General features: G+C 37.4%; 1 pseudogene; it reads right to left on the bottom strand.

Moving 5' to 3' along the window:
• Positions 1-1710: 1710 nt before the first annotated feature.
• On the bottom strand, positions 1711-2128 carry LOC148118897 (small ribosomal subunit protein bS21m pseudogene; annotated as a pseudogene).
• Between the last annotated feature and the right edge of the window lie 6294 nt (positions 2129-8422).

Raw genomic sequence — 8422 nt, 5'->3', positions numbered from 1 at the left:
GGTCTGGACTTATAGGCAGTTGTGAGGCCCTCCCAACCTTAACTTGGGTGCTTTGCAGCAAGTGTAGAACAAGATGCAGAAAAGTAAATGCATAGCTCAGAATAGGAACAGTTATTCCTGTTCTTGACACAATTTCTATTTGGTTGGTGGAACATGAAAGCTGTTAAAACTTTATGTAGTGATCAATTTTTTTTTTACTTGCTAAATGATTCTTTGAGTATGTTTGCGCAACTGCTGTTTGCCAGGCACTAAGGAAGACACAGCTGCAAGCAAAGGCTACGTAAGCTGTGATGTCATGACATGGTCTTTCTTCTTCCTCCTAGTGTCTAGTAAATGTGAGATGGATGGAAAAGTTATTCGCCTGCAGTTTACAACCGTGATACAGAATGAATCAAACGAATCTACACTAGAGTTAACCTCATTCTGCTGAGTGGCTACCCAAAGACCGTGGTTTGCCAAAGGTGAATTAATACTAGGATGCTTTCTCCCTGACAACTGCACATGTCAGAGATAAACAAAATAGATTATCCTCGGCCATCGGAACATCGGCAACCTGACCAAGTAGGGGAAAAGTATGCAAGCAAGTGGAGAAGTAAATAAAACCACACGGAGGTAGACTCACAAGGGCACCAAAAGAGCAAGGGTGACATAAGTCAAGCTGACAGTCCACTGGGACTGAGCCTGGTCCAGGAGAATGTCTTTGCAAGCAACAGGCTTAAATCCAGTGGGCTGTTGGTGAATGTTTAGTAGTATCTCATGGTGTCTGGTGATAACCCTTCCATACATCGCAGGAAGATATCCATCACTGTGTACAAGCCTTTCCATAAGTCCTTAACTGCTGCATGCTGCAAAAGATACTTCATTGTATGTTTAGAAATACAGGGTCATAAGCATTCCGGCTGTTCTGTTACTATTAATTTCATTTACTCAAACCATGATGATTTCTTAAGTGTGACTTTGAAATATGGCCCAATAATGTATTTAATTTTAGCTTTGGAGTAATTGTAATTAAATATAATAAAATTTGCATAGAACTTCCATGAAAAGACAATAAAAGAAATTTTGACATGAGAAACTAATATTAAATACTGTGTTATTTTTATTAACATATCACATATATTTTAAATGTATATTTAAGAAATCTAAACTTTTCAATTATTTTCTCTGAAAATACATTATTTTGGCAGATGTTTATAAATGAAAATAAATTCTTATTTCTCTAAAACATTAACACTTTATACAGAAACTCAAAATGTTTGTGTGCATATATATATGCAAGTATATATATATGTGTGTGTGTGTGTGTGTGTGTGTGGTTTTTAAATGAGTTAATGAAAGTGTCTATTTGTATGCTGAGCAGCTAATTAATGTTTCTTTTAGACAGAAATTATATGTAAATGTATACATATTTACACCTATTTGGTATAGAAAAGTCCGTGTAAATAAATCTATTTAACCATATGTTAAGAAATCAATGCATACCATCTTTTAAATTATAAGTAGAAAAAAAATCAACGTGTCCCGTATCCTGCTTAAAAAATATTTTAAGGGCATTAAAACATTTGTCTTTATTCTGAGATCAGAAACTGAAAAGCCAGATTCAGTTGTTCACAAGTTCATACCTCTACAGTGTGTGCCCAGAGTCTTTGCTACAGAGTTTCAAAATCTTCAAAGGGTTTAGAAAACAACTTTTTTTTTTTATGTTTGGCCTTCTTGTTCACACGTGATTGAGTTTATTGTGGAGAAAGGTAACAGATTGGGGTTGTGGAAGAACAGACAGACACAGAACTAACGTGGGCCTTAGCAGCCCAGCCATGGATCTGCCCGGTTCTTCCTCATCAAGAAGTTAATCTTTCGAGCCATTTCCATGTTGTAGATCCTCCGGCATGTTTCATAGCTCTCCTGCTGGCAGCGGCGGCAGGGCTTCTCATAGAAACGCCGCCGCTTTATGACTTCAGTAAGCCCATCGGTAGTGAGGATTCTGTTCAGGGTCCTGTATGCACCTTCCACGTTCCCATCCTGAACCATCACAGTCCTAGCAATGAACTTCAGGTGTTTAGCCATGGCCTTGCCTTCAAATCTTCATTCTTCAGGACCTACAGGCTGCGGCTGCAGCACTCAGACTCCAGGACGCCTAGAAAACAACTTTTATAATCTTGCAGAACATATTTGAAAATTGGACTTTTAAACATGAACTTCAAATCGCTAATAAAGGTTGAAATGATTGCACAATGAAATTGTATTCATTGGTTTAAAAACAAAACCAGCTCTTGATTTTAGAGTAACCAAATTTCAGAACTAAAGTAAAAATAATATATACTTAGAAATCTTCACATTGCTTAGAAAAATTTAGAATTTTTATTTCATCATAGATTTTTTTTTCCCATATGCCAGCTCTTTCAAGAAATGTTACTTTTAGGATTCTCCAGTTTTCATGGTATAAGGAAATCTAATTAATTCAATCGTTAACATTATTAGTACTTTAATTATTAATAATAAAAATACTAAAAATAAAAATAGGCTTGTGTTGTTCTAGTTAGTATCAGTATTTGGTTTTAGAGCTGGAACAAGGGCTGTATTCACTGCCTAGGAAAGGTGTCGTAATGTCAGACGAAACATAAGCAGACCTGTTCAGCTTTTCTTCCTCAACTTCTCTATCAAGAAGCATGATCTGAAAACTGGAAGGTTAGAACAAACATCGTTAGGAGGGAATTGAATTCCAGAATAGATGAGGAGATAGCAGAAAGTACCTAACACTTCAAATGAGTTCAGGTCTCCTTATGAATAACATCCCAAGGTGCCGAAAGAACCAGGAGATGAGACGATGAAAACACTGTTGGTAATCTTTAGGAAATCATGGGCAATAGGCGAGACGCCAGGAGCGTGCAGACGTGAGTGTCCTGATGCTCTAAAATGAGAAAAAGCGAATTGCATCAACTCCATGAAAGGAAACTTGTCAACTCCCAGTCAAATTCAAGATTATGTTATCAGGTAAACAGTACATACATAAATGGGAAAAAATGCACTAATTACTGCCATGGTTAATCTAAAAGCAAATGTTGCTGAACTAACCTTTTTCTTATTATTATTACATTACTAATCAGTAATAACGAAGCTGTCAGAGATCAGGACATAAAGGAAAACCAGTGTGGCATTTAGATGATTTTCTAGTTCAGGATAAAGGAAAATAATGTATGTTTCTATCTGTTAGCATATATATACAGTGTTTTCTAATCATATGAAAACCATCACAGAGTAATAGCCCTATTAGGGTGGTCTATTAATTTCAAGTGAAGGAAAACAATATTAGCATTGGATATTCAACTAACGAAAGCATACCTGGGCACCTGCTTCCAGTCTTGAGACAGAGGGGTGGGCAACAGAAATGGAAGGATAACACCAAACTGGAGACTGCCTAATGATCACCCATTAGCTGCATCACATTGGAAGATTTAGATTAGAACAAGAAGACAGATTGTGCTATGTTCAAGAAGTAAGAAGTGCGTGGTACGTTTGGAAAAGTCCAGAATTCATAGTTAAGAACAAATGGAGGATGGAATATAAAGCCAGAGGCGTGGGGGGGTTTTTGTGTGTGTTTTTAATCAATTAAAAGTAGCAAATAACAGATCTGCCTACCTTATAAAGCAACAACCCTCTTGTCACTGGGGCTATTCAAACTGAAACTGAATAGAATAATACTTCCCTAAAAGGTGAAAGTCTCATGCTCTTTTCAGTTCTGATTGTTTGACTTTCTTGAGATACCTAAAAGAGAAGTGAAAGAAAAAAAAAAAGAAACAAAATACCTTGACCAGCCTCTAATTGTTTACTAAATGTATGTTAAAGACAGTAAATCTCATTCTGCAAAAAAAAAAAAAAAAAAAAAAAAAAAAAAAATGCTTTCCAGATGATATCATGTGGTTTATCTTGGAAAAAGTTTCTTTTTATCTTTCTTGTCTGTCATAGCTGCATTTATATTATCTCAATGGAGAATTAGATATATGATAGACATATAGACAGACAGACAAACAAACAGGCAGATAGATAGATAGATAGATAGATAGATAGATAGATAGATAGATAGATAGATAGATAACAGATAATTTGTTTTGTTGTCATAAAGTAACCTGTTTGTATGATATATTTATTCAATTTGGCATCATGCTCTCTTTACTGACTTAGTTAAATACAGATTGCAAGACTCAGCTATGACCGACCAATTGGTAGATGGTTATTAGTGTCTTTTTGGTTTATTTTGTCCATTTGAAAAAGATTGTACTATCCACACCTCCTGACTATACCCAGGTTTCCTGGAAAGAGGAAAACTATAACCATGTTTACTCTTAGTTTCCATGAGTTTGTCAAGTGTAGCTTGTGTAGAAAGACACAGATTTACAAGTAGATATCTGTAAAATTCATGGACCCAAAATGCTGATACTTTATTTGAAATAAAGATGAAATTTTTTAAATGTGTATTCTAATCCATGAAACTTGGGAAGAGAGGTGACAGAGGAAGAAAGGAGAAGAAAATGAAGGAGGAAGAAGAATAAAGAAGAGAAGGAAATAGTGTCTAAAGCAGGGCAATTTTTGGAACATGAATGCTTTAGTGACTATTTTACAGAGAGTACTAATGGTGAATCAATCCCACACCAGTTATGTTTTAAGGGGGTTTTTATTTTGGGAGGTAAAACTTACATACACCATAAACCGTCAGGAAGGGAGCCTAGTCGCTGGAGCAGGAACCAGGAGCAGGAGCCGGAACCAAGCGCTGGAACCAAGAGGCCCGAGTGGAGACCTGTGGCTCTTTTTAAAAGAGAAATATACCACGCCCCAGTGGGCTGGTATTTCAGCGGCTATTGGCTGACGGAGTGAAAGGCGCTCCCACAGCACCGTGGGCTCGTACTTCAGCGACTATTGGCTGAAGCAGCAGAAGATACTCCCACAGCAGAGTACTGAGTTTGTAATACAGAGAAAAGAATGTCCAAAGTTCAAAATATGCAAAGAAAAATTGAATTAATGTTGTTGTGCATTTGAAATATTGATGATGAATGACACCATTAGTATTAAAGAAACTTGTATATGTTGTATATAGACTGGCTGATAAAAACCAAGGGATATTTCTGAACATATACAAAACTGTGAGACTTAGTTAATATGACTTTATGTTTGTTATATATACTTCAATGACTGCTAAAATCTAAGGGAAGTGTTTCAATCACAATGAAGGGGCATACATTGGTGATTACACTGTAGACATAATTTACTATATCCAGCTATAGTTTAAAAAATATAGATCATAGTTCAGCAAACTGTGAATGCAATATATTCATTTCATCTATAATTTGAACATAACAGAGGCTAAATCATGACTCACCCACCCGTTGAAATCTCTAAGCCTTTATGAACAATGTCCAGAAAAAGAAATACTTTCAAATACAATTTTAGACTTTACTTTAGATATCATTCTTTAAGAAAAGCAATATAAATTTAATGTCTTATAGTTCTGAGGTTAGAAATTCAAAATTAGTCTTAGAGGGTTAAATCCAAGGATTTGGCAGTCCCCAGAGAGATTTCATCCCTTGACTGGGGACACAAGGTATCTCCTCCTGTCATAGTGCCTTCTTCTCTGGCTGGCTTTGTGAGGATCCGTGATTACACAGTGTCTATTGCAATATTATAGGATAATGTCATCATAAAATCTTTGGTTCAATCAGAAGTCATAATACCCTTATGATATCCATTTTGGTTTAGTTTGGCAGCCCATATAATGAAATGTCTCTCTGTAATTAGCTCCTTTACAGTCAAAAAATTCATAGAATACATAATATACAGAATCCAAACTCTCTGTGAATTTTCCATTTTTACGTGGCTTATTTTTATTTATTTCTTTTAATCTATAACTATCTGTACTCTGTCTCTTTAAAGACTTTACCCTTTTTTTAAGGCATTAACTTTATTCTCTATATTCTTTTTCTTCTCTCTCCCAAGCCTACGTACACTCATCCAACACTGTGATCTATTTAGAGGTCTTTGATGTCTGAATCTGTCCTATTGTGAATCTGTAATTCTTTACTGTCGTGAAGAGCTTTTAAAATGCTGAGTAGCTTGGTTGCAGCTACTCTAAATGTTGGCTCCGCATCGCTCCAATTTCAAAATGGTGGACATACCATTTTCTGCTAGCTCTGGGGCTACTAGGTAGGAGCTGCACTCAGCAGTTTAACTCTGAGACTGAGCGTGCAGCACAGAAACTCCTTTCATCCAAGTTACATCCAAATCTGACAAGCAGAGCACTGCGCAGCCTGGAAACATCTCTCTGTATGGTGGCAGGAATCCGCCTTGCTCTCCCGCCTGCCTAAGCCTGATTCCACTGTCTGCCCAGGCCGGGAGCACTGAGCTATTGGCATGGTCTCAGAGTACTTTCTTCCTGATCCCGAGCGGGCATATAAACATCCAGGCCCAGAAATGCTCCAAAGTCGGAGTTTTCACTGGCAGCAGGACCCAGGAAGTCGTGGTTTAAAATGGCGCAGCTTTTTTTTCTACCGCTAATGCTGAAACAGGAAATCTCTCTACAGCACGCCCTAGCAAACAGCAAAATCTGTGTTAAACTCTCTTTCCCTTATTTTTAAGCTCTCTCAGGTTTTTTAAGTGGATTTAGTTACCACGTTGGGTGCCACTCTGTAAAAGGAGCGGCGGGCTGTGTCCTGCCACCTGGCTCCTGGCTAGCTTTATCCGAAATAATTGTACAGAAACTGTATTCTTTTAAACACTGCTTGGCCCATTAGTTTCAGCCTCTTGTTGGCTAACTCTCACATCTTGATTAACCCATTTCTAATAATCTGTGTAGCACCACGAGGTGGTGGCTTACGGGGAGGATTTTAACCTGTGGCTGTCTCGGAGAGGAGAGTCATGGCGATTGCCTCACTTCCCTTCTTCCCAGCATTCTGTTCTGTCTGCTACACCCACCTATGTTCTGATCTATCAGGCCAAGCAGTTTCTTTATTACTTAGCCAATGAAATCAACAGAAATACATAAGACTCTCCTACATCAGTTATCAGTTGACTATAACTTCTGAGTTAGGGGCAGAGGTGTGTTTGCTTCTTTCAACTCTGGGCAAAGGACTCCAACTGATACAGATCCAACAGATCCATACAGACCCCATGAATGTTGGCTTTTTTTGAGTTTCTATGTGCATCAATCATGTTGATTTAAAGGACTTTTTTGTTTGTAGTCTATTGTCTCTGGCTCTTATACTCTTTCTACCTCCTCAGCTTAGTTTTCTGGTCCCCAAGGGGAGCAGATAGGATAGGAATATCCCCATTCAAGACTGAGTATTCCAAGATCTGTTACCCTCTGCAAAATGTCTGGCTATGGGTCTCTGTCTTTGTTACAGTCTGCTACAGGAAAAAGATCTCTGGTGATAACTGAGCCCTTGCTCACTACTTTATGGGTATAGCAGAATGTCATGGGGAGCCATTTAATCCCTATGATCCTTAGTAAAACAATATATTTGTTTTATTGTATATAGTCTATCTGGGCTATATAGTCTCAACTTCTTGGTCACCAAAGCAGTGTCTGGTATTGACAGAATCTTTTAGAACAGACCTTCAGTCATGTCAGATACTGGTTGGTTACCCACACAGACTTTGGACCACCATTGCACTAGTGTATCTTGTAGGCAGGATGCCATTGAGATCAAAGGTTTTGTGACTGTGTTGGTGTTAAATTTCTCCTTTGGTAGCATGCAGAGTAAATTCATTTATAAATGATACTAGAATGAGGGGTGAGAACTCTATATAGGAACTAACTCAAATTTTTCATGTTCAATGAGTAAGTAGTATAAGTGTTGTCCTAAGGACAAGGGTCAGGTTGACAGTTTATAGAAAGTAACCCATAGTTTTGGCAACAGTCTATTTGCTTGGGGGTTCCCATGGGACCCCTTTGGCCAACAACTCAATTAGATGTAACCCATCCTTGGTTCTGGAAGCTTCATTTGGTGACAAGATATGTCTATTTGGAGCTCTGTCTTTTCTGTTATTTTGATGATTTTCTTTAGCTTTCCTTGATATATATATATATATATATATATGTATATATATATTTCTAATATATATATACATATATATATATATATATATATATATCTTAGAAAGCTTCTACTGTTTTAAGTTTCCATACTACCCCTCAAATGGCCCTGAGTTTTAGCTGTCTCCCCATATTCCTTCCCTGTCCTCCTCTGTCCTGCCCATCTTCATTGGCATTCCATCTATTCATAACTATCTCTTCTATTTCCCTTTCTTAGGAAGATTTCCTTATCCTCAGTCCATTACTTTACACCTAACCTTTGTGGGTCTATAGATTGCAACATGGTTATCATCAACTTAACAGCCAATATCCACATATAAAGAATATATACCATATGATGGG

Source organism: Myodes glareolus, chromosome 19 (genome assembly GCF_982192425.1).
Source record: "Myodes glareolus chromosome 19, mMyoGla1.1, whole genome shotgun sequence".
Classification (NCBI taxonomy): domain Eukaryota; kingdom Metazoa; phylum Chordata; class Mammalia; order Rodentia; family Cricetidae; genus Myodes; species Myodes glareolus.
The sequence above is the reverse complement of the archived record's forward strand: the minus strand, read 5'-3'. Positions and strand labels throughout refer to the sequence as shown.